At 40.7% G+C, this 23,254-nt stretch overlaps 1 protein-coding gene across 1 annotated transcript in view; it reads left to right on the top strand.

Annotated features, from left to right (window-relative positions):
* Positions 1–237: 237 nt before the first annotated feature.
* Positions 238–23,254, top strand: part of LOC134908956 (adhesion G protein-coupled receptor F5-like) — a 306,960-nt gene continuing 283,943 nt past the window's right edge. The window contains exon 1 of the mRNA XM_063915240.1: positions 238–312. The gene's annotated coding sequence lies outside the window, so the exon portion shown is untranslated. The remainder of the gene's footprint in view (positions 313–23,254) is intronic.

The raw sequence follows: 23,254 nt of genomic DNA, 5'->3' as shown, positions 1-23,254 counted from the left end.
CATGATGATGATAATCGTCATCAATAGCAGCCCCAATTTTAGCACCGGGGGCCATGCACCCTAGAAACAGGTGTGCCTAAAACGTTTGTAAATAATTGTGCACTTTAACAAAAAAAAAACCTGCACTGTAGAATTGTATCTGGCCAGCTGCTGTCCGTGCTTATGAGTACACATGAACATTACTGTCCTCACAGGAGGTGTGGTCTCTCTGTGGATATTAAGGCTCACGCAGACCCTGCTGAAATTCCCAGGGATTATCACAGCGCTCCATAAAACTACAGGAAGGATTAGGAGAGGAGACACCACTATAAGGTAGGAATTTTGCACAAATGTTTCACCCTTCTGAGTTTTTTTTAAATGCACCTTTAGGACCCCGGATACAAGTTTACATACTGGGTGTTCAGCAGGGAATGTTGCAAAACAAACCCAGAGATTTGGCACTTACTGTATGTAACCTGCAGGAAAGTCTCTCCAGCATTTTGCCTTCCTGTTATTTTTTGGTCTAAGAAATACTTTTGGATAGAATGTGCTCAGCTGTAGGATTGTCAGATGCGTTACCTGTCGGTGTCGGAAACAAAGTGTTCACGTCTTGTCCGACTTTAATGTTTAAATAACTTTGCGAAAACTTTATAATGCAGCATATTGCCCTAGATGTACTGTGACTCCTGGATGGATCTAACAGGTTAGACATGTATTCTTTCTCACAGCCCTTTGTGTTGCGTATTCCATTCATTTTATTTCAAGTTTGGATCATTTTATGAAGTGTCGTCATTTCCATTAATAGATATTACTGATTTAAATTTTCTGCTCTTTTAGGAAATATAAAAATACTCCAAAGACAATGCCATGGACATAATTCTATAAGAATAAAAACTACATTTAAACGCACACAAGATATATAACAAGATTTGGCTACCTTTAACTCTCCAGCTGTTGTGGAACTATAGGTCCCAGCATGCCCTACCAGCCAAAAGCAGGTATTAAGATGTCTACCAGTCAAGTAGTGCAAAGGCTTGCTGGAATTTGTAGTTCAAAACAGCTGAATAGACAGAGGTTGCATGCCTCTGCTGATTAGCATCTAGCGTTGGAAAGGAAATTGGTGTCTCGTGTGTAGCAAATGATGGTGTTGTTTATCTTCTGTCTCTTAGGGGTCTATTCATGAAGCAGTGATAAGAGTGGAGAAGTGAGCCAGTGGAGAAGTTGCCCGTAGTAACCAATCAGCATTGAAGTATCATTATAATTTGCATACTATACAATTTTATGAAGCAGCTGATTGGTTGCCATGGGCAACTTCTCCACAGGCTCACTTCTCCACTCTTTTCACTGCTTCATGAATAGACCCCTATATGTACAGACAATGTAATGTACAAAACCAAAGCAGCACTTTATTTTTGTATATTAGAAGTCCAAATTTAGGTTTCATTGGTGCAACCTAAATACTAGTATTGATGTCAGGCGCTATCAACAATTATAAATAATGTATAAATAAATAAATAATTCTCTTACAACTCATACAATTTAAATAGCCGCAAACAAGGTAAAATGGCCTGTGGAAGTGGCCAACGTAATCACACCTGATTAAAACCAGGTGTAGCAAAAAAGATTCTAGTTAACCTCTTGCGCTATTAAATTAAAGGTAACATGACTTGAGAACACTTAATTAATGATTGAAATAGATTTAATATCCGTAAAATAAATTATAAACAAATAAACATAAAAATAAATAGTTATGTATGCGCATACACATAAATACTATACTTTACTAATTAAGCATAAGAGGTGGATCATATAATTAATTGTGACCATATATGACTAATCAATATTCATACGTTGACAGTGTCCTTTATTTGGTATTTTCAACATGAAGCAGTCCCATTAGTTATGCTCATAGAAATGAGATTAGGTGTGTATCAAGTAGGTAAATCGAACCACTATATCAGTTGTAAATGGTCCTTTTATATAAGGAGAAATCTCCAAACAGCACGGAGAAGATAAATGTCACCTGGGGTTTGGTGCACAGCAAGCACCTATGTAGAACTCCCGGTTATCACTGTCCGTGAATGATGTACTCCGTCTTCTGCTGTGTCAGGTCATCACACACACCTTACTTCGCATTAGGGGATGGAGGTTGTATCCGGCTCCCGGAGCTTTGCGCACTGCAGGCGCTGGTGAGATGATTCTGCTCCCGTCCTCAAGCCGCCGCATATAGCGCGTCCTCCCGTCTCCCACTTATCGGTCTCAGGCAGTGTTGTATATCAATAAGACCTACTGTCAAACGTCCGTTAGGTCACACAGGGCTCCTTCTCTGACGCGTTTCGCTTCTAATTGAAGCTTCCTCATAGAGTAATGATTTTTAGACAATAGAGCCCTTTTTATATATAGCAGCCTCAATTCAATTGGTGCAATCATCCACCTAAAATAGTAACACCTGTCTAAGATCCACCTCCTGATCCACCTCTTAGCTCACCTGTTCTTTAATTAAAAGATTCACATTAACCTTTCATCTGCCCGTCTGTCTATAAACACATCTTTCAGAAATAGCAGGATAATAATCAATATACAATCACATAAATATTATCTCTAAGCATAGTAAAATATCCTATTTTTGTTCAATAATTCATCATAATCATGGTAATAGTAAAATATATAAAAAAGAGAATATATATAAACAAGAAAAAAATAATAATAAAAAAAAAAAACAATAATAAAAAATAAAAAATAATAAAAATATATGTATATAAGTCATTCGGGAATCGAACTGGGTACTCTAGCTATAGTAAACCAAGACTCTACCTCCAGGCTATGTAGCTACTTGATAGAATGTTACATTTTTATATGCATATATAGAGATGGTAAACAATATAACTATATGGAGGATCTCAAGCAACTATTCCATCTGTCAATGTTTCATCCTTTAGTCAAATACAATCTTTATTGCGTACACTATAAAAATGCATATATTATATTTGCCTGCACACCAAAAAATATATACACATAAAATATGGGGCAATCTTATCACATCACATTAAGTCTTATTTCGTCCGGACCTCGAACTAATTAAACTAGTTAGTCTAACTATGGTAAACTAATAATCTACCTCCAGACTGTTTTACTTCTAGATAAATTTCTTCGTTTTTAATAATACAGATGATAATGCTTCTATGACCCCAAATTTAAGGGAGCATTCTTATACCCATATTCTATAAGTTTACATTTATATGATGAAACAGAGATGTTTTTTTACTCTAATACAGACTAAACACTCTACTTATTTTAAAACAAGCTCAACACATACTGTCTAATTATTATATCTTAATTTATATTTTTATTTTTATTTTTATCTTTATTTTTATTTTTATTTTTATTTTTTCTTTATAAATGTCTTCCAATATAAGGATGGTCGGTCTTCTCTTCAAATGTGCACTCTGGGAATGGCCTGTAACTGCTAGACCACCACTCCCTACACATTTCCAAGAGGGTTCCAGACAGTCCTTAGTTGGCAAATGATTCAAAATCTATGCACTCATTCAACCCTGCAGGGGCCAATGTTCTTAATTGGAATATCCATAGGGCTTCTTTCTCGCACAACTTGCGGTACCTGTCACCCCCACGAATGGTGGTCTTCACATGTTGAACCCCTGTCATAGTTAACCCATCTATCTTACCTTGATGAACATTAGAAAAGTGTTGAGACACACTATGGTTAAAATATTGTTTGAGAATATTTAGTCTGTGTTCTCTAAACCTAGTTTTAATTGAACGAGTAGTGCGACCTACGTACTGCAGGCCACAAGGGCACTGCAGCACGTAGACGCAGTATGTGGTATCACAATTGATAAATTCACGTATCTCGAATTTCTCTTTTGTAGTGTTGGATTCAATATTCTGGACCCTATTGGATATAAACCCGCATGTAATACAGCGGTTTTTTCCGCATTTATAGCAACCTAGTATAGGGGTTGTTAACCATGAATTACCAACGGAACCTACTGCTTTGATTTCCTTTTTTCTTTTCAACATACTAGGCGCTAGTAAGTTTTTTAGATTCTTATTTTTCTTAAATATAATTCTAGGGGTCTCTGTGATTGCTGATTGTAATATGGAATCCTGTTGTAAGATTTTAAAATTATTTTTTAATACTTTCTTAATTTCGTGTGATTGACTGTTGTATTTCGACAGATAACATATTTTAATTACATCACCCTTATTATTAGTATCAGATATATGGGGTTTCTCCTTTAAACTTATTAAGTGTTCCCTGTCTGTCTTCTCTATTTTTGTGTGAGCTGTTTTCACTAGGGCTTTGGGATAGCCTCTATCCATGAAGTCCTTAGCCATATTATCTGCTTGAGTTCTATAGTCCCTTACTGAGGAACAATTCCTACGTAATCGACTAAATTGACTAAACGGCACATTTTTTAACCAAGGCTTATAATGGTTACTGGAATAATGTAAAAAATTATTTGTATCAACAGATTTTTTATAATTTTTTGTAATAATCTGTCCGCCCTCAGAGGAGATAGTGAGATCCAAAAAATTAATAGTGTCCCTACTAAATAGATGTGTAAACTTCAAATTATATTCGTTATCATTAAGGTGAGTGACAAAATTATGTGCAGAAATCTCGTCCCCATCCCAAATAAAAAATAATAAATCATCAATATAACGGCCATAGAATACTAGGTTCGCGCCGTATGGGCCCCCCCATATAAATTGTTCCTCGAACATACCCATATAAATATTAGCAAAACTAGGCGCGAACCTAGTACCCATGGCCGTCCCTAATGTTTGAAGAAAATATTCACCCTCAAATAAAAAGTAATTGTGCTCTAAAATAAATGTGATAGAAGCAAGAATAAATTTTTTGAGGTTTCTCGGAAAGCCAACATCTCTACTCAGGCATTGATCCACAGATTGTACTCCTTTCTTATGTGGTATATGCGTATATAACGCCTGAACATCCAATGATATAAATGCATAGTTAGATTTCCATTCCAATTTATCAATGGAATTCAATAATCCAGTTGTATCTCGGATGTGGGATCTCAAAGAGACAACAAAACTCTGTAAAAAATAATCAATATATTGTGATAAATTAGAGGTGAGGGACCCTATACCAGAAATAATAGGTCGACCAGGAGGTGCAGTGAGGGACTTGTGAATTTTAGGAATGTGATAAAAAATCGGTGTGACAGGGTGCTCTATAAACAAAAATTTATATTCATCCTTGGAAATCACTTCATCTCTGAGGGCCTCATCCAGCAATCTTCGAAGTTGTATTTGAAAATTCAATGTAGGATCGCGTAGAATTTTTTCATAAAAATTAACATCAGATAATTGGTTATAAGCCTCTGACAGATAATATTCGCGTTCCAACAACGTGGCCGTTATATTGATGATTTATTTTTTATTTGGGATGGGGACGAGATTTCTGCACATAATTTTGTCACTCACCTTAATGATAACGAATATAATTTGAAGTTTACACATCTATTTAGTAGGGACACTATTAATTTTTTGGATCTCACTATCTCCTCTGAGGGCGGACAGATTATTACAAAAAATTATAAAAAATCTGTTGATACAAATAATTTTTTACATTATTCCAGTAACCATTATAAGCCTTGGTTAAAAAATGTGCCGTTTAGTCAATTTAGTCGATTACGTAGGAATTGTTCCTCAGTAAGGGACTATAGAACTCAAGCAGATAATATGGCTAAGGACTTCATGGATAGAGGCTATCCCAAAGCCCTAGTGAAAACAGCTCACACAAAAATAGAGAAGACAGACAGGGAACACTTAATAAGTTTAAAGGAGAAACCCCATATATCTGATACTAATAATAAGGGTGATGTAATTAAAATATGTTATCTGTCGAAATACAACAGTCAATCACACGAAATTAAGAAAGTATTAAAAAATAATTTTAAAATCTTACAACAGGATTCCATATTACAATCAGCAATCACAGAGACCCCTAGAATTATATTTAAGAAAAATAAGAATCTAAAAAACTTACTAGCGCCTAGTATGTTGAAAAGAAAAAAGGAAATCAAAGCAGTAGGTTCCGTTGGTAATTCATGGTTAACAACCCCTATACTAGGTTGCTATAAATGCGGAAAAAACCGCTGTATTACATGCGGGTTTATATCCAATAGGGTCCAGAATATTGAATCCAACACTACAAAAGAGAAATTCGAGATACGTGAATTTATCAATTGTGATACCACATACTGCGTCTACGTGCTGCAGTGCCCTTGTGGCCTGCAGTACGTAGGTCGCACTACTCGTTCAATTAAAACTAGGTTTAGAGAACACAGACTAAATATTCTCAAACAATATTTTAACCATAGTGTGTCTCAACACTTTTCTAATGTTCATCAAGGTAAGATAGATGGGTTAACTATGACAGGGGTTCAACATGTGAAGACCACCATTCGTGGGGGTGACAGGTACCGCAAGTTGTGCGAGAAAGAAGCCCTATGGATATTCCAATTAAGAACATTGGCCCCTGCAGGGTTGAATGAGTGCATAGATTTTGAATCATTTGCCAACTAAGGACTGTCTGGAACCCTCTTGGAAATGTGTAGGGAGTGGTGGTCTAGCAGTTACAGGCCATTCCCAGAGTGCACATTTGAAGAGAAGACCGACCATCCTTATATTGGAAGACATTTATAAAGAAAAAATAAAAATAAAAATAAAAATAAAGATAAAAATAAAAATAAAAATATAAATTAAGATATAATAATTAGACAGTATGTGTTGAGCTTGTTTTAAAATAAGTAGAGTGTTTAGTCTGTATTAGAGTAAAAAAACATCTCTGTTTCATCATATAAATGTAAACTTATAGAATATGGGTATAAGAATGCTCCCTTAAATTTGGGGTCATAGAAGCATTATCATCTGTATTATTAAAAACGAAGAAATTTATCTAGAAGTAAAACAGTCTGGAGGTAGATTATTAGTTTACCATAGTTAGACTAACTAGTTTAATTAGTTCGAGGTCCGGACGAAATAAGACTTAATGTGATGTGATAAGATTGCCCCATATTTTATGTGTATATATTTTTTGGTGTGCAGGCAAATATAATATATGCATTTTTATAGTGTACGCAATAAAGATTGTATTTGACTAAAGGATGAAACATTGACAGATGGAATAGTTGCTTGAGATCCTCCATATAGTTATATTGTTTACCATCTCTATATATGCATATAAAAATGTAACATTCTATCAAGTAGCTACATAGCCTGGAGGTAGAGTCTTGGTTTACTATAGCTAGAGTACCCAGTTCGATTCCCGAATGACTTATATACATATATTTTTATTATTTTTTATTTTTTATTATTGTTTTTTTTTTTTTATTATTATTTTTTTCTTGTTTATATATATTCTCTTTTTTATATATTTTACTATTACCATGATTATGATGAATTATTGAACAAAAATAGGATATTTTACTATGCTTAGAGATAATATTTATGTGATTGTATATTGATTATTATCCTGCTATTTCTGAAAGATGTGTTTATAGACAGACGGGCAGATGAAAGGTTAATGTGAATCTTTTAATTAAAGAACAGGTGAGCTAAGAGGTGGATCAGGAGGTGGATCTTAGACAGGTGTTACTATTTTAGGTGGATGATTGCACCAATTGAATTGAGGCTGCTATATATAAAAAGGGCTCTATTGTCTAAAAATCATTACTCTATGAGGAAGCTTCAATTAGAAGCGAAACGCGTCAGAGAAGGAGCCCTGTGTGACCTAACGGACGTTTGACAGTAGGTCTTATTGATATACAACACTGCCTGAGACCGATAAGTGGGAGACGGGAGGACGCGCTATATGCGGCGGCTTGAGGACGGGAGCAGAATCATCTCACCAGCGCCTGCAGTGCGCAAAGCTCCGGGAGCCGGATACAACCTCCATCCCCTAATGCGAAGTAAGGTGTGTGTGATGACCTGACACAGCAGAAGACGGAGTACATCATTCACGGACAGTGATAACCGGGAGTTCTACATAGGTGCTTGCTGTGCACCAAACCCCAGGTGACATTTATCTTCTCCGTGCTGTTTGGAGATTTCTCCTTATATAAAAGGACCATTTACAACTGATATAGTGGTTCGATTTACCTACTTGATACACACCTAATCTCATTTCTATGAGCATAACTAATGGGACTGCTTCATGTTGAAAATACCAAATAAAGGACACTGTCAACGTATGAATATTGATTAGTCATATATGGTCACAATTAATTATATGATCCACCTCTTATGCTTAATTAGTAAAGTATAGTATTTATGTGTATGCGCATACATAACTATTTATTTTTATGTTTATTTGTTTATAATTTATTTTACGGATATTAAATCTATTTCAATCATTAATTAAGTGTTCTCAAGTCATGTTACCTTTAATTTAATAGCGCAAGAGGTTAACTAGAATCTTCATTGGTGCAACGCAATGTATTGAGGTTCATTTTGGGGCCGATTAATTTGTTTTGGGGTCTAAAAATCCCGTATAAACTGGACTTTTTAGACGCCCAAACAATTGTCACAATTAAATTGTGTTTGGGTGCCCATGCACGTCGCGCCCAAACAGACCGGGTTCAGCCGCCTAAACCATTCTAAACTCCCTGCTTTGGGCGTCCAAATGGGAGTTTCAATACATTTTTTCCCAAACCTCAGGAGGCTGTGAGCGCTGCGGCTGCTGGGCGCCCAAACGGCAGAACAATTGAATTACTGTCATCGGCCACCCTCTATTGGCAGCCGCACACAAAAAAACAATTGAATCGGCCCCTTTAGAGTTGAACAGAAATGCCATTTTCTTGAGGAAAGTTGCATTTTACTTAACTGAGCACCAAGACTTCTCGTGCATCCGGTCTCAATTTGACCATGTGCATTGCACTTAGGGCCCAATGGCGGTTGGGTAAGCGTGGTCAAAGTATTGTAAACTGTGTATGCTGACCGTAAGAAGCTTATGTGCCTGCTTTGAGACAGGTCATTTATTAGTAAGCCTGGTGCAAAATGCTCTCAGATAATAGTGATGGTGATTGACAGCCACTGGCTGAATGTCTTTATTACACCTGCTGATAGTGTATAAATGATTTGCAGAATATTCACATTATTACAATTATATTTGCCATGGGACTGCAGCAGGAAAGCAGATTCCATTTTTTATGTGTACATGAAAGACATTTGTATTTATTTGAAGTTATTATTTATTTGAAGTTATTTAGGACTTTTGTTTTGTTTTTGTCTCCGTATTTATTTGAATTTAAAATTGTAATTGTGACTATATTGTTTCTTAATAGTAATGTCCAAACACAGATATGAGGGGAGTTGTTTCAAGCCTTAAGGGCCCTACACACTGGCAGATAAAATGCACGATATGAACGAACGAGAACTCACTCATATCATGCAGTGTGTAGGCACCAACGATAAACGATGCATGGCCCCGCGCTCGTTAATCGTTGGTGCACCGTCGCTTATGCATGCAGGCCAATATGGATGAGATTGTCCATATTCGCATGCAGTGCTATGGAGCCGGGTGACGGGGGGAGTGAAGAAACCCCCCACGCCGCCGGGTCGCCCGTCGGCCGTATCGGTCGGCCGCAGTATGGACATGCCTGCTCTAGCACAAGTGACTTAATTAGTATATCAGTTATTTTGATTTAACCATCTGTGCTCAAGCCTGGAGATCACTAATACCTGGGCTGTTGTTTCAGATGTATTAAATGAAGACAAACACTGCATGCTAGTTCCAAGTAGTCATGTTGAACAAGCCAGCCTGGACCGGAAGTCACACCCCCATCACAAGCAGCTACATCTATATAACTCACATGGCAACACTAGGTTAGATTAACATTACACAAACATCTTCCTTTTTTTTTTTTTTTTATGCTGCAGATATAACATAACTAACAATGCTAACAATGTCCTCCATTACTTTGTTTATTTTGAAACTATAAATCAAGTCTGTCAGGTGGCCGTGAATGACGGCCACTACGAGTAAAAACAGGAAGTTGAGTCGGAGATGAAGTTCGTTGGGCAGGAGTCTGTATAACTCTAGCGGGTGATAATGATGGACTGCCATCTGGAATGTCTGCATGTTCCATGTTCTCATTTTCTCCAAATTCAGGTATAACAATCTGTGGCCTTTCAAATTCCTGATTCACCATTGGCGCAACCGGCTCCATAATCAAGCCAGGAACGGAATGCCCAACATTCTCATGTAGTATTGTCCCTTCAGCTACTCGCAAATCCACACGATTGCGTCTGTACAAATTACCTTCCACATCCACAAGATATGAGCGTGGTGCAACCTTGCGCACACAGGTACCAAGTCTCCAACGGCCTGTGCGATCTCCAGGAAGGGGCTTCATGCGAATTGGCTCACCAATAGCAAGTTCAGGCAACTCCTTAGAAGATTTATCATACCCCAGCTTAGAAATCTGCTTCCTCTGCTGTAGCAATTTAGGCACACCTTGGACTACACACGGATAGAGCAAAGTGCTGGCAACTGGTAAAGATGTCTTAAGTCTCCTTGACATCAGACGCTGTGCAGGACTAGTCCCAATGCCCTCGGTGGGTGTATTTCTCCAATGTAATATGGCCTTCCATTGGTCTGTATTATCACTGCTAGCTTTTTTGCACAAATTCTTTACTATCTTAACTGCAGACTCAGCTTTACCATTCGATTTTGGATAACGTGGGGATGAAGTAACATGCTCAAACTCCCATTCAGAGGCAAATCGTCTAAATTGTTCACATGCAAACTGTGGTCCATTGTCAGAGATCACTCTTTCAGGCTGGCCATAACGTGCAAATTGTGCCTTGCAGTGCTTTATTGTAGTCTCAGATGATAAGTCTGGGAGAAGCTCAATTTCCCAAAAATCAGAATAATGGTCCACTATTAACAGAAAGTCTTTGCCTGCATAAGTAAATAAATCCATGCTCACAATCTGCCATGGACGCACTGGTATCTCATGTGACATCATAGGTTCTTTCTGTTGTGCATGAGCATATTCATTGCATGCCGAGCAGTTACCAACATAGTTCTTAATCTCACTTTGCATGTTAGGCCAGTACAATGTATCTCTTGCTTGTCTGTAGCATGCATCACCTCCAAGATGGCTGGAATGTATGCGTGCCAGCATCTCGGATCTTAAAGATTTTGGTATGATGACTCTTGGCCCTTTGTACAAAATGCCATTCTGTACGCTGATCTCATCTCTAAATGACCAATAGTCCCTCACTATGATTGGTGTCTCTTCTTTTGAGTCCGGCCATCCAGCCAGTACAATAGACTTCAAAATCTGCAGGCTCTCATCAGTCATGGTGTGCTGCTGAACCTGCTGCAGTCGCCGATCAGTGACATTCAGATAATCTGCCTGGTTAATCTTTGCAAAGTCAGTCATTACCGGATGCATGGTGCACACTGTGTGATAACTCTGAGCTGCTCCAGAACTCCCATCCATAGCTATTGCTCTACTAAGAGTGTCACTGATATACATCTCAGGGCCTGGCTTGTAGGTGACACAGAGATTGTAATGCTGTAATGTTAACATCATACTCTGAAGTCTTTTAGGTGCACACAGAAGAGGCTTTTTAAAGATGGCAATTAGTGGTTTATGATCAGTCTCCACTGTGATCACGTCCCGGCCGTATAGAAAATAATGAAAACGGGAACAAGCAAAGACAATGCTCAAGCACTCCTTTTCAATTTGTGCATAATTCTGCTCAGTTGGAGTCAATGCTCTTGAAGCAAATGCAACTGGTTGTCCTTCTTGCATCAAGCAACATCCCAGTCCAGTTTTACTCGAATCACTTTGTACAGTTACTGGCTTGGTAACATCATAATACTTCAGCACAGGTGTAACTGTGACCAAATGCTTTATTTCCTCCACAGCTTTATCATGCTTTGGAAGCCAGTGCCATATCGAATCTCTGTCCAGAAGCCTGCGCAGGGGTTCACATACCTCTGAGAGGCGAGGCATAAATTTGGCCAAATATGTCACAAACCCAATCAAACGTTGCACAGACTTTACATCAGTGAGCTTTGGCATTTCCAAGACAGCTCTAACTTTTTCAGGGTCAACTTTCAAACCTTCAGAGGACAGGATATGACCATGAAAATGAACCTCATTCAACTTAAATTGCAGTTTCTTCACACTAAGTCTTAATTTCACTTGTCTGCAACGATCCAATAGCGCTAGCAACTTGCGGTCATGATCAGCCTCCGCTTCCTTTACTGTCTCGCCACAGCCAACCACAAGAATATCATCTGCTATCGGCTCAATGCCGCTAAGTCCAATCAGCAATTCGTGTTGTTTTCGCTGGTAAACCTCAGGTGCTACGGAAACTCCAAAAGGAAGTTTAAGCCATCTTTTCCTACCCCAAGGGGTCCAAAAGGTTGTCATATAACTGCTTTTATCATCCAGCTTACATTGCAGAAATGCATCACGTGCATCAACCAGTGTAAAGACTTTTGCTTTGGGCAGCTTATATAAAACATCCTCCAATGTCGGCATAATATAATGAGATCTTCGCAGTGCTTGATTTAAAAATTTAGGATCAATACAGATTCTTAACTTGTCAGGCTTTGCCACAATGACCATATTGCTAATCCAGTCCGTTGGTTCAGTCACAGGTGCAATATGCCCATCTGCTTCATACTGATCAAGCAAAGCTTTCACTTTCGGTTTGAGGGCTATAGGCACATTGCGTGGAGCACACTGGAATGGTGGAACACTTGGATCAAGTTCAAAATGTACTTCCCCAGGAACAGACTTCACTGGCCACTTGAACACATCATCATAGGCCTCTATTATTTGCTCTTTCCTCAATGGTCCAGACAAATCATGTTCCATCTTATGTAACTCAGAAGGAATAGTAAATTGCATCAACCCCAAACGCTCACATGTGGAACCTGACAATAATGGTTTCTGGTGGGCCTCTACAATTTCAAAAGTAAGCACATGGGTATGTCCACTAACAACGCATTCTGTTTTGAACCGTCCCAATGATTTCATCAGCTCTCCAGAATACAGCTTCAGTTTAGTGTCACTTGGCAGTAATGGAACTCTAGGAGCCAATTTCATCTTATCTTCCAGACTCATAACATCACATGTTGCCCCTGAGTCTAATTGACATGGTTGCCTCTTATTATTCAAAGTCAGATGTGCAAACCACTTTTGGCCTTCTGATCTTATAGTACCAATACATTCTGTTGAATAAATCACCTCAGCACTATGGGTATCAGCTCCAGGTGTTTCATCTACTATGTGTACTTTCCCTGCTTTATTCCAGCTCTTGTTTGATAAGCACATTTTAGCAAAGTGATTGGTAATACCACATGATCTACAGGTTTTCCCAAATGCTGGGCACTGCTCTTTCCCTAGCCTGTGCCTATTACCACAGTATTTACAGGCCATATATTTGGCTGCTGGTGAGTTCTGCTGCCGATTTGCACACTTTGGGCTATCCAGCAAACCACCCCTGCTGTGCTGTTGTCTGTCTGTAACATTGACATTATCAATCTGTCTGTCTATTGCTCTGATTCTCTGGTCAGTGGCGGCGTGTGTTTTCACAATTTATGCCCAATACTAATTTATCTCGTATAAGTTCATCTTTCAATGTGCCATACTCACAGGTTGCTGCCTTTTCTCTCAGCCGGGTAACAAATTTATCAATGGATTCACCTTCCTCTTGTTTACTGCAGCCAAAAATATACCTTTCATAAATGACGTTTTTTGCAGGCTTAAAGTATGCCTCCAATGCATCCAGTATTGCTTTTACATCTGTTTGTTGCTGCGCAGAAAGACTCAGGCTGTGCTTATAAACATGACGGCATTCACTGCCCATCACTCTCCTCAGTGTGGCTGCTTGCACCTCAGCTGATTTATCATTCAGGCCTGTAGCTAAAGAAAAATCTTCAAACTCAGCTCTAAAGTTCTCCCAGTTGATGCACAAATTGCCACTCATCTGCATCCCATCAGGTGGAGGAATATTGTTGTTAGTTGCCATGTTGTTGTACTCCCACTCCAGAGAAGGCAGACAAGTTTAACACAATGGTGATTCAATCCACTTGATATCTATGCAATCCTTATCCTTTTCTTGTCACTGCAGGTCTTCTCATAAGCTTGAGCTGCTGCTCTGCCAATAATCAGCATCATTTGTGGGCTCAGGAACTTCTGACACCATGTTTCAGATGTATTAAATGAAGACAAACACTGCATGCTAGTTCCAAGTAGTCATGTTGAACAAGCCAGCCTGGACCGGAAGTCACACCCCCATCACAAGCAGCTACATCTATATAACTCACATGGCAACACTAGGTTAGATTAACATTACACAAACAGCTGTTTGAGTGCCCTGAGGACCGTGGTTGGGAATGCCTGCCCTAAGGGAATACAGATCAGCGAAGGCAAATCAGTGTAATTTCTAAAAATTCCTAGATATTAGTCATTTTCTATTTGTAGCCCGAGAAATAGAGCTTTGTTGTTTGAGACAAATTCTGAGATCAAGAACCTGTCACTTAGAGTATGATGTGTGCCGTTCACCTGTAAAGCCCCTTTCAGACATAATTACCCGGTTTCAACCCAGCTCCAACCCAGGACACAGAGCACAGGTTGAAGCCGGGGATGCCCCTTTCACACATGGGTGATGATTCCTGAATTGGCATGTTAGGATATGAATACGCTTTTTTACAATATGCCCTGCCCAATTACTCCTGTGAAGGTGCATACACACTTCCTGAGAAAATGAACGACGTCGCTCACTTTCACCCTTCCTGAGCGACGTTGTTCACTTTCACGCCAAGTGTGTATGCCGCCACCGCCGACGAGCGATGCTCAGCCCCGCGGGTCGTTAATGACCCTCGCTGTTGGCCGTGCATGCAGCTCAATTTGAACTGTTATCCAAGAGCTGCCTGCACGGCCCGGCCGTGGCATGACATCACTGAGCGATATGGTCATCATATCGCTCAGTGTGTATGCCCTGCCGCCGACCGGCCCGGGAGGGGAAACACTACGCGACATCGCTCATAGGGCATGTCGCCTAGTATGTACCCACCTTAAGGGGAACATGTACTAAGCAGTGATAAAAGTGGAGAAGTTGCCCATGGGAACCAATCAGCTGCTCTGTATACGTTTATAATATGCAAATTATAAATGTTACATCAATGCTGATTGGCTGCCATGGGCAACTTCTCCACTTTTATCACTGCTTAGTACATGTTCCCCTAAGTCCTGTTCATAGTCAAAGCTGATCGATATGTATTTTTATAGGACAACAAAAATAAATTAACCAAAAAAAACAAAAAACACTTTCATGATTTTTCCACTTTAACGCCAATTAATTCAGCTCAGGAAACACACTACCTAGTTTATTGTGTCACGTCTTTGATGTTTCACATATGTTTGTGATCATATATTTTTTACAGGTTTTTTACATGTTACAAACTTACAATGCAGTACCGAGAATGTATACACATTGCCCTGACATCAGGGTGATGCTCTGGGTCTGACTACATGTAGCACTAGAGATAGTGTCAACTTTGTGGGACAAGCATCACTGTGGGGGAGATGTATCAAATCTTTTAAAGAGGACGGGGGAGAAAATTGGTCATCGCAACAACCAATCAGAGTCCTACATCCATTCCATAGCAGTGAAATGATTGGTAACTAGAGTGGCAGCACTCACACCTTACTGTAATCAGTCATTATTTCTTGGTTGCCTTTGTGTTCCTGGTAATAGAAGCTGGGAGTAGAACAACCTGTTATCCAGTCGTTCCCAAACGTATGCCCTTATTTATCAATGAGTGATAAATTTCCCTGTGAGTGATAAATTGCACCAGCCAATCAGCTCCTAACTGCCACGTTACATACTGTGGGGTCTATTTACTAAACCTTGGATGGAGATAAAGTGGACGGAGATTAAGGGGTACATTTACTAAGCAGTGATAAGAGCGGAGAAGTGAGCCAGTGGAGAAATTTCCCCATCAACCAATCAGCAGCTCTGTATCATTTTATAGTATGCAAATTATAGATGTTACTTCAGTGCTGATTGGTTGCCATGGGCACTTCTCCAGTGGCTCACTTCTCCGCTCTTATCACTGCTTAGTAAATGTACCCCTAAGTACCAAGCCAATCAGCTCCTAACTGCCATGTCACAGGCTGGGTTTGAAAACTGAGTTAGGAGCCGATTTGCTGGCACTTTATCTCCATCCATGGCTTAGTAAATAGACCCCTAAGTTTGAAAAATGTCAGATAGGAGCCGATTGGCTGGTGCAATTTATCACTCACAGTGAAATTTATCACTCATTGATAAATAAGGGCATTGGTCTGCGAGGCTTAGTCAGTTTGATTATACCATCTGTGCCATACTTTCCGACTCACAGAAGAGTGGCTGCATATCCCGCATCCTGCCCGCTTCCTAATGATGCGGGTAGGATGAGTATACCTAGGATTCGCGGCTCCATATGTAGGGGGTGGGGCTAAATGAGACACATTTGCATAACTTAGCCCCACCCCTCACCGTGGACCTGCGGATCATGTTTTGTCCCCGTGACAGGCCTAATAACGAGACAGCCCTGAAGTGTCCTGCAGCGTCTCCTCTCCGAACTTCTCCCGGAGAGGAGACCATAAATGTAGGTAAGTATGATCCGTGCATAAACATGGATATTCTTTAAAAGCGGGACCGTTAGGGTGCCTTGAGGATGGAGTTGGGGAACCTCTGCTGTATCAGATCATTTGTAGTGTATCAGTTCTGAAAGTATGTTCCTAATGACACAGATATATGAGGAATGCCAATAAAAAGAACAGGTAAATCGCATTCAGCAAAATGGACAGTCTACAAATAACACAGGACAATAACACAGCACAACAATAGCAACACAATAACTTTAATATGTCTTTATTAAAATGCTTGTGGATCCTTTGCAGACAGGACATGCTTATACTTGTAGTTCCACAACAGGAAAGCCAGTGTCTGCATGTTTTTGTTATATGGTACACGTGTATGTGTTGTTATATTCAGTTTTCCTATGTATGATTAGGAAGTATTGATACAGTAGGTAGCTGTTGTCATTGTTTCATTTTTCTAACAACATTTATGGAACATAAAGCACAAATGTAAATAGTTTTTTTTTTTCAGGTTTGTTAGCCAACCAAAAAAGCACACTAATGGGTAAAACCATGTGTGAGAGTTAGATTTGGGTGGGGTGTGTTCAAACTGAAATCTAAATTGCAATGTAAAAAATAAAGCAGACAGTATTTACCCTGCACAGAAACAATATAACCCACCAAAATCTAACTCTCTCTGCACATTACATCTGCCCCACCTGCAGTGCAACATGGCTTTGCCGAATAGGGTGCTTTTTTGGTTTACTAACAAACCTGAATAATGCACCTAGTGGGCAGATGTATTAAGCCTGGAGAAGTGATAAAGAAGTGATTAGTGGAAGGTGATAACGCACCAGCCAATCATTATGGATTTGAAAAGTGACAGCTGATTGGCTGGTGCGTTATCACCTTCCACTTATCACTTCTTTATTGCTGCTTTATCACTTCTCCAAGCTTAATACATCTGCCCTCTAGTGTTGAACAGGGGTACTACTGAGTTGTCATTCGGTTCCTAGCAACCTGCCATATAGCAATCCACCTTCACTTACATAATAGATATTTACATTAAAGACATAACTGACATTCCTTTTAAACCCCAGATACAGCTGTGAATGAGCACTATAATAACAGGCTGTCTGGTATACGTTCAGGAGATCCTGTCATTAGCAGAAGGAGGTGTAATAGGAATGATGTATCCACCTATTTAATGACACGTACTGAGGGGATAAACAGTAACGATGAATGAAGTGGGGATAATACATGATCCCTGCACTCTTATGACAATACGTTCTGTGCCAAGCAGCTTGCAGCACACCAGGATATCCAGTTGTCTCTCTGCATGTACCTCAGGTACCTGCGCACAGATGTTTGCCTGATGTGACAGACTGATTTACAGAGGGGCAGAGAAACTCTTAGGGGCACTGTGCAAAGTTTCCTTATAATAAACTTTGAGGTTTTATTCTAAGATGACAATCAGTTTAGCCGGTTTCATAGTTGAAAGAGAAACACACAAACACGCAGTGTGTATATAGCAACAGACGCAGTAATGAGGCAGGACACATAAGTAAATAATGAATTGTATGTATAACTTGTTTCACTGTAATGGACATGGTCTCTTGTACTCATTACAGCAGCGGTGGCCAACCAGTGGCTCTTGAGCCACATGCGGCTCTTACTTTCTTCAAATGTGGCTCCTTAAATCCAAAGTCACATGACCACAACAGATTTGGTAACCACTGCACTCCAGAAAGACACGCAGCAGCACTTCGGGGACTTAGAACTGAGGGAGTCAGATACTAGAAATGAGACACCCACCAGCAAGTTGGGGGAAGCTGAAGTGACACATGGGGGATCTGGCTGGAGTGACACAGCAGGGTGCTGGTTGGAGTGACATATGGGGGAGCTGGCTGGAGTGACACAGCAGGGTGCTGGCTGGAGTGACAGGAGGGTGGTAGCTGGAGTGACACAGCAGGGTGCTGGCTGGAGTGACACAGCAGGGTGCTGGTTGGAGTGACATATGGGGGAGCTGGCTGGAGTGACACAGCAGGGTGCTGGCTGAAGAGACAGGAGGGTATTGATTGGAGTGACACAGGAGGGTGCTGGTTGGAGTGACACATGGGTGAGCTGAAGTGTATTATGTAAATCTGGCTTTTACAATTATTTTATGTGGAAGTGGCTTTTTCAGTGTATTTTATGTTGGATCTGGCTTTTTCAGTGTATTTATTACCAGGGGCGTGGCCTAGCAGGCAAAAGGCCACACCCCATTTTTGCATGCGCGCCTTCAGCTCGATGTCGACTCTTTGATGTACCTAACACATTTTTTGGGCTCTTTGTCTCTGACTGGTTGGCCACCCCTGCATTACAGTATCTTTTTACCGTGTTCCAGTATGAGGCATGCTGTAGTTACAGTACTCCTGTGTAAGTCTGATTTAAGAATGCAAAACAGAATAAATTCATTCTGAATGCAGCTGTGAGGCTAATCTTCAACCCTAGACATTCATCGTCTGTGGAGCCGCTCTGTCAGTCCCACCGTTGGTTACCTGTATTCTACCGTATTCAATATAAAATACTTTTACTCACACATAACAACATTAACCAAACCACAGCAATGTATAGTACGTCTCTTTCCTTATCTCAAAATATCTCCCAACCCGACCTCTTCACTCTTCACAAGACCTACGTCTGTTATCCACTCTCATTACTCGCTCCCATTCCTGATTGCAGGACTTTCTTTGGGCTGCACCCACTTTGTGGAATGCCCTCCCATGCACAAAAAGACTCTCCTCTAGTCTCCAAACCTTCAAGCGTTCCCTGAAAACTCACATCTTCAGGCAAGTTTAATACATTCCTGAACCACCCACAACCTTCGTAAACTTTCCTATCCAATTACTTCTGCAGTGTAGAGTCCACACATATCCTCACATATTTTCCTGTTCTTCACTTTCCCATCCTCCTGACTCCAGGTCAACATTGCTGATTGACCATGTTATACAGTCCACCAAGAACCTTTTCAATCTGGTGGACAATCATGCAGTACATAGCACCTACCTTTGCGTATCATTGCCTACTTCCCTATAGATTGGAAGCAGTAGTGGATCTTCCTACGGGCACGCAGGATTTTTGCTCGGGGCACCGCCTTCCAGAGGGCGCCGCCGTGGCAAGATCCGCTACTGGTGGTGCCCCCCGGTGCTGTGCGGTGCGCGATGATGGCATTGCGCACCGCACAGCATTGTGGGACCGGCACATAGAAGCTAGGGGTCATAATTGACCTCTAGTGTCAATGCTGTGCTATGGGAGAGACATCATGATGTCTCAATTATTCCCCTACTAGTGTGTGTGTGTATATATATATATACACACACACCGGCGCCTGGACAGACAATATCCCGAAGGTCGGGTGGACATTGTTAGGGTAGCGGAGAGGAGTAGAATACTCACCCTCATCTGCTGTCGGGAATCTCACTGCCGGGATGCCGTGAGAAGAATGGTGGGTGCACCCCTGACTTTGTATTTTTATATTTAGGAGGATATTTCTATTATTCCATGGGAAGCTACCACATCCAATTAAATTATATTATATTAAATATATATATATATATATATATATATATATATATAAGATAAATTGCTGTTACAATCCCCTGAGAGCTCTGTGGACAGTGGCAATCAGCACCAATAGTAACATGTCACAAATCTCTCCTGAATAGAATGTGAGCCCAGACTCAGAGGCAGGAGAGTTACCAGCTGCACACCTGTAGGATTAACCCTTGCCTGACTGACCCCTGTGAGGCTGCTGTGTAAGATGTAGAAAGAGAACATTTACCTAACTGAACACTTCACAAACTTTTTGGAATCATGGCGCCCTAGAGTATCAGCATTTTTTCATGGCAACTCCAGTCCAAACGTTTCGGATTCTGCAAAGTTTGATCAACACAACTGTGATTGTAGCCGATAGTGAATACATCGTTATAACCTCTTTATTGCACTACCTTGTCGGCTTGATCAACTGTGAATATTGGTGAACTTAGCGTTATTATTTTATTATATTACTATATTGATTATACCTATGGGAACAGTATGACCGTAAAGTCGGTCATTTGCCCCATAGAGCTTTTCCAACATCTTCGATATGAACCCCTGATGAGGTCCTTTGGGACGAAACGCATTGGGTTTGGTTCAGATGTGAGAACATCAGGCATCTTTTAAGAGACATCATTTGGATTAAATAATCTGTATATATCATGTCTTCTGCAAAAGTTGAAGTTTGTATTTTAAATATGTTTGTTGTTGGATATTTATGCAACATTGTATGCTTACTGCAAAGTACTGTTCAATAGTAATATGCAAATAAATTGAACGTTTTTCGTGAATTGTGGTCAAAATTTGGAAGGGAATTCCTATTTATAGAAAATATCCATTTAGCTCCCTTAGACACTTTTGTATCTTGTATTCTATTTTTGTACTCCAGCTAACAGAGAGTACGTCTTAAGGCTGAGCTTCCATTTAGCGCAGAATTAGGTCTACACCACATCCAATATATATATATATATATATTTATATATAAACCAGCAGGGACGACAGCACTAGGTGGGCACACAGGGTGGAATTCAATTGTTGCCGCCCCCTCCTGGCCCCCATCGCGCCCGCCGCCAGCTATTCAAAGGTTGCTGCCGACAGGCGTGACAACAGCATTTCAACTCACTACCAACAGGGGAGGCGAGCTGAAATATGTGAAAAGTGACCCACCCAAACGGGGCAGTAATGGGGGTCAATTGAATATCGCCCGTGATCTCCTGTCACTTCAGACCGGACATCGGGCGCAATGTATCGATTGAATTCCATCTACAGTATGAGGTCTCCCTGCCATAACAGTAACCAGCCCCAAACTGGTCAGCCCGGGCCTGAAACCCCTCTGATAGTTGGGTCATACTTGCCTACCTGACCCTCTTCATGAGGGAGAAAATGCTCTGTTCCTGGACTTTCCTGGTAATGTATGATTGCCATCACCTGTGGTGAGCTAGTTAATTGATAAGAAAGGTGTTTCACCACAGGTGATGGCAATCATACATTACCAGGAAAGTCCAGGAACAGAGCATTTTCTCCCTCATGGAGAGGATCAGGTAGGCAAGTATGAGTTGGGTCCCCTCCCCCCCAGGCAAGTATGAGTTGGGTCCCCTCCCCCCCTCTCCAAACAAGAATGGGGTAGCTAATTATAAGCGTCATCACAGCCTTGCAGATTCTTCAGGGGAATAATACTGAGAGTAAGGCCGCATTGGGACTATGTTTAGTTTATGCAACACTTGTTGCATATATAGAAGTCCACCCAACTCCTCCTACCTTGTGCAAACTTTGTTACCACTGCAAATTCTGATATCTACTGTAGCTCTACGCACTAGACTAGCACATTAGTGCAAGTGAAGTTATGCAGGCGTCCTGGACCACAGTCCGACTAAAGGTGCATACACACTTGCCGAGAAAGTAAACGACGTCGCTCAATTACACCCATCCTGAGCAACGTTGTTTACTTTCTCAGCAAGTGTGTTTGCAGCCGCCGAGCCATGCGCAGCCCCGCTGGTCATTAACGACCCTCGCTGTCGGCCGTGCATCCAGCTCAATTTGGACTGTCGTCCAAGAGCTGCCTGCACGGCCCGGACGCGGTGTGATGTCACTGAGCGATTGGTCATCATACCGCTCAGTGTGTATGCAGTATCGCCGACCGCCCGGCCCGGGGAAACACTAAGCGACGTCGCCTAGTGTGTACCCACCTTAAGACCACATGGCATTCTTGCCAATTTTGGAGTACAAAGCTTAAGGAGGTCGGTGGAGGGGGATTTTCAGGTTATGGATCTGGAAGAGCGTGGCAGGTGTGACTAATGGGGACCTAGACAGGATACCGATTTAACCCACCTCCCCTGTTTGTAAAAAGAAATAAAAACACTCAGAAAAATGAGCTGCAGTAATCTAGTGACCCATAGGGCCTAAGGGTTTGATGTATCAAGCAGCGAAAAGAGTGGAGAAGTTGCCCATGGCAACCAATCAGCACCTACCTATCATTTAAAAAAATGGATTTGATAATTGCTTCCTCACAGCTAAGTTTCTATGGGCAACTTCTCCACTGTTCCCCTTCTCCAGTCTTTCCACTGCTTGATACATGAACCCCTTCATTGTCTAATGGATAATCCAGTTCCATTCTGCACCTGGTAATTACAGTACCTCCATTGGAAAGATTTTGTAGGCTGAAGTACTATGCATGACAATACGGCCAGACAGTACACAAATCCTTTCTGCGGGCTAATGTTAGAAACATGGATGGATAGCATTCCTTTGTGACAGGAAATGGAAGTGGCTATCTGGACACCCTGCTGTTCAGGAAGTCAGGAAATAATGTGCTGAAATCCTCTGCGACCCCTGTGCTAGTTGTGTCTGTTCTCCCCATTTCATCAGCTTTGGCTCTTACTGAATTTAATCTTTCATTGTGATGGATTCTGCTCATTAGGAACGTTCTGCACTCTCATTATAAAGCATTTATAATTATATATATATATATATATATATATATATATATATATATATATATATATATATATCTCCTATATAATAGCCCTGTGGTTCTGTGCCTGGGTCTC

The sequence above is a fragment of the Pseudophryne corroboree genome, chromosome 4 (genome assembly GCF_028390025.1).
Source record: "Pseudophryne corroboree isolate aPseCor3 chromosome 4, aPseCor3.hap2, whole genome shotgun sequence".
Lineage (NCBI taxonomy): Eukaryota > Metazoa > Chordata > Amphibia > Anura > Myobatrachidae > Pseudophryne > Pseudophryne corroboree.
This window is presented reverse-complemented; position numbering and strand designations above follow the sequence as displayed.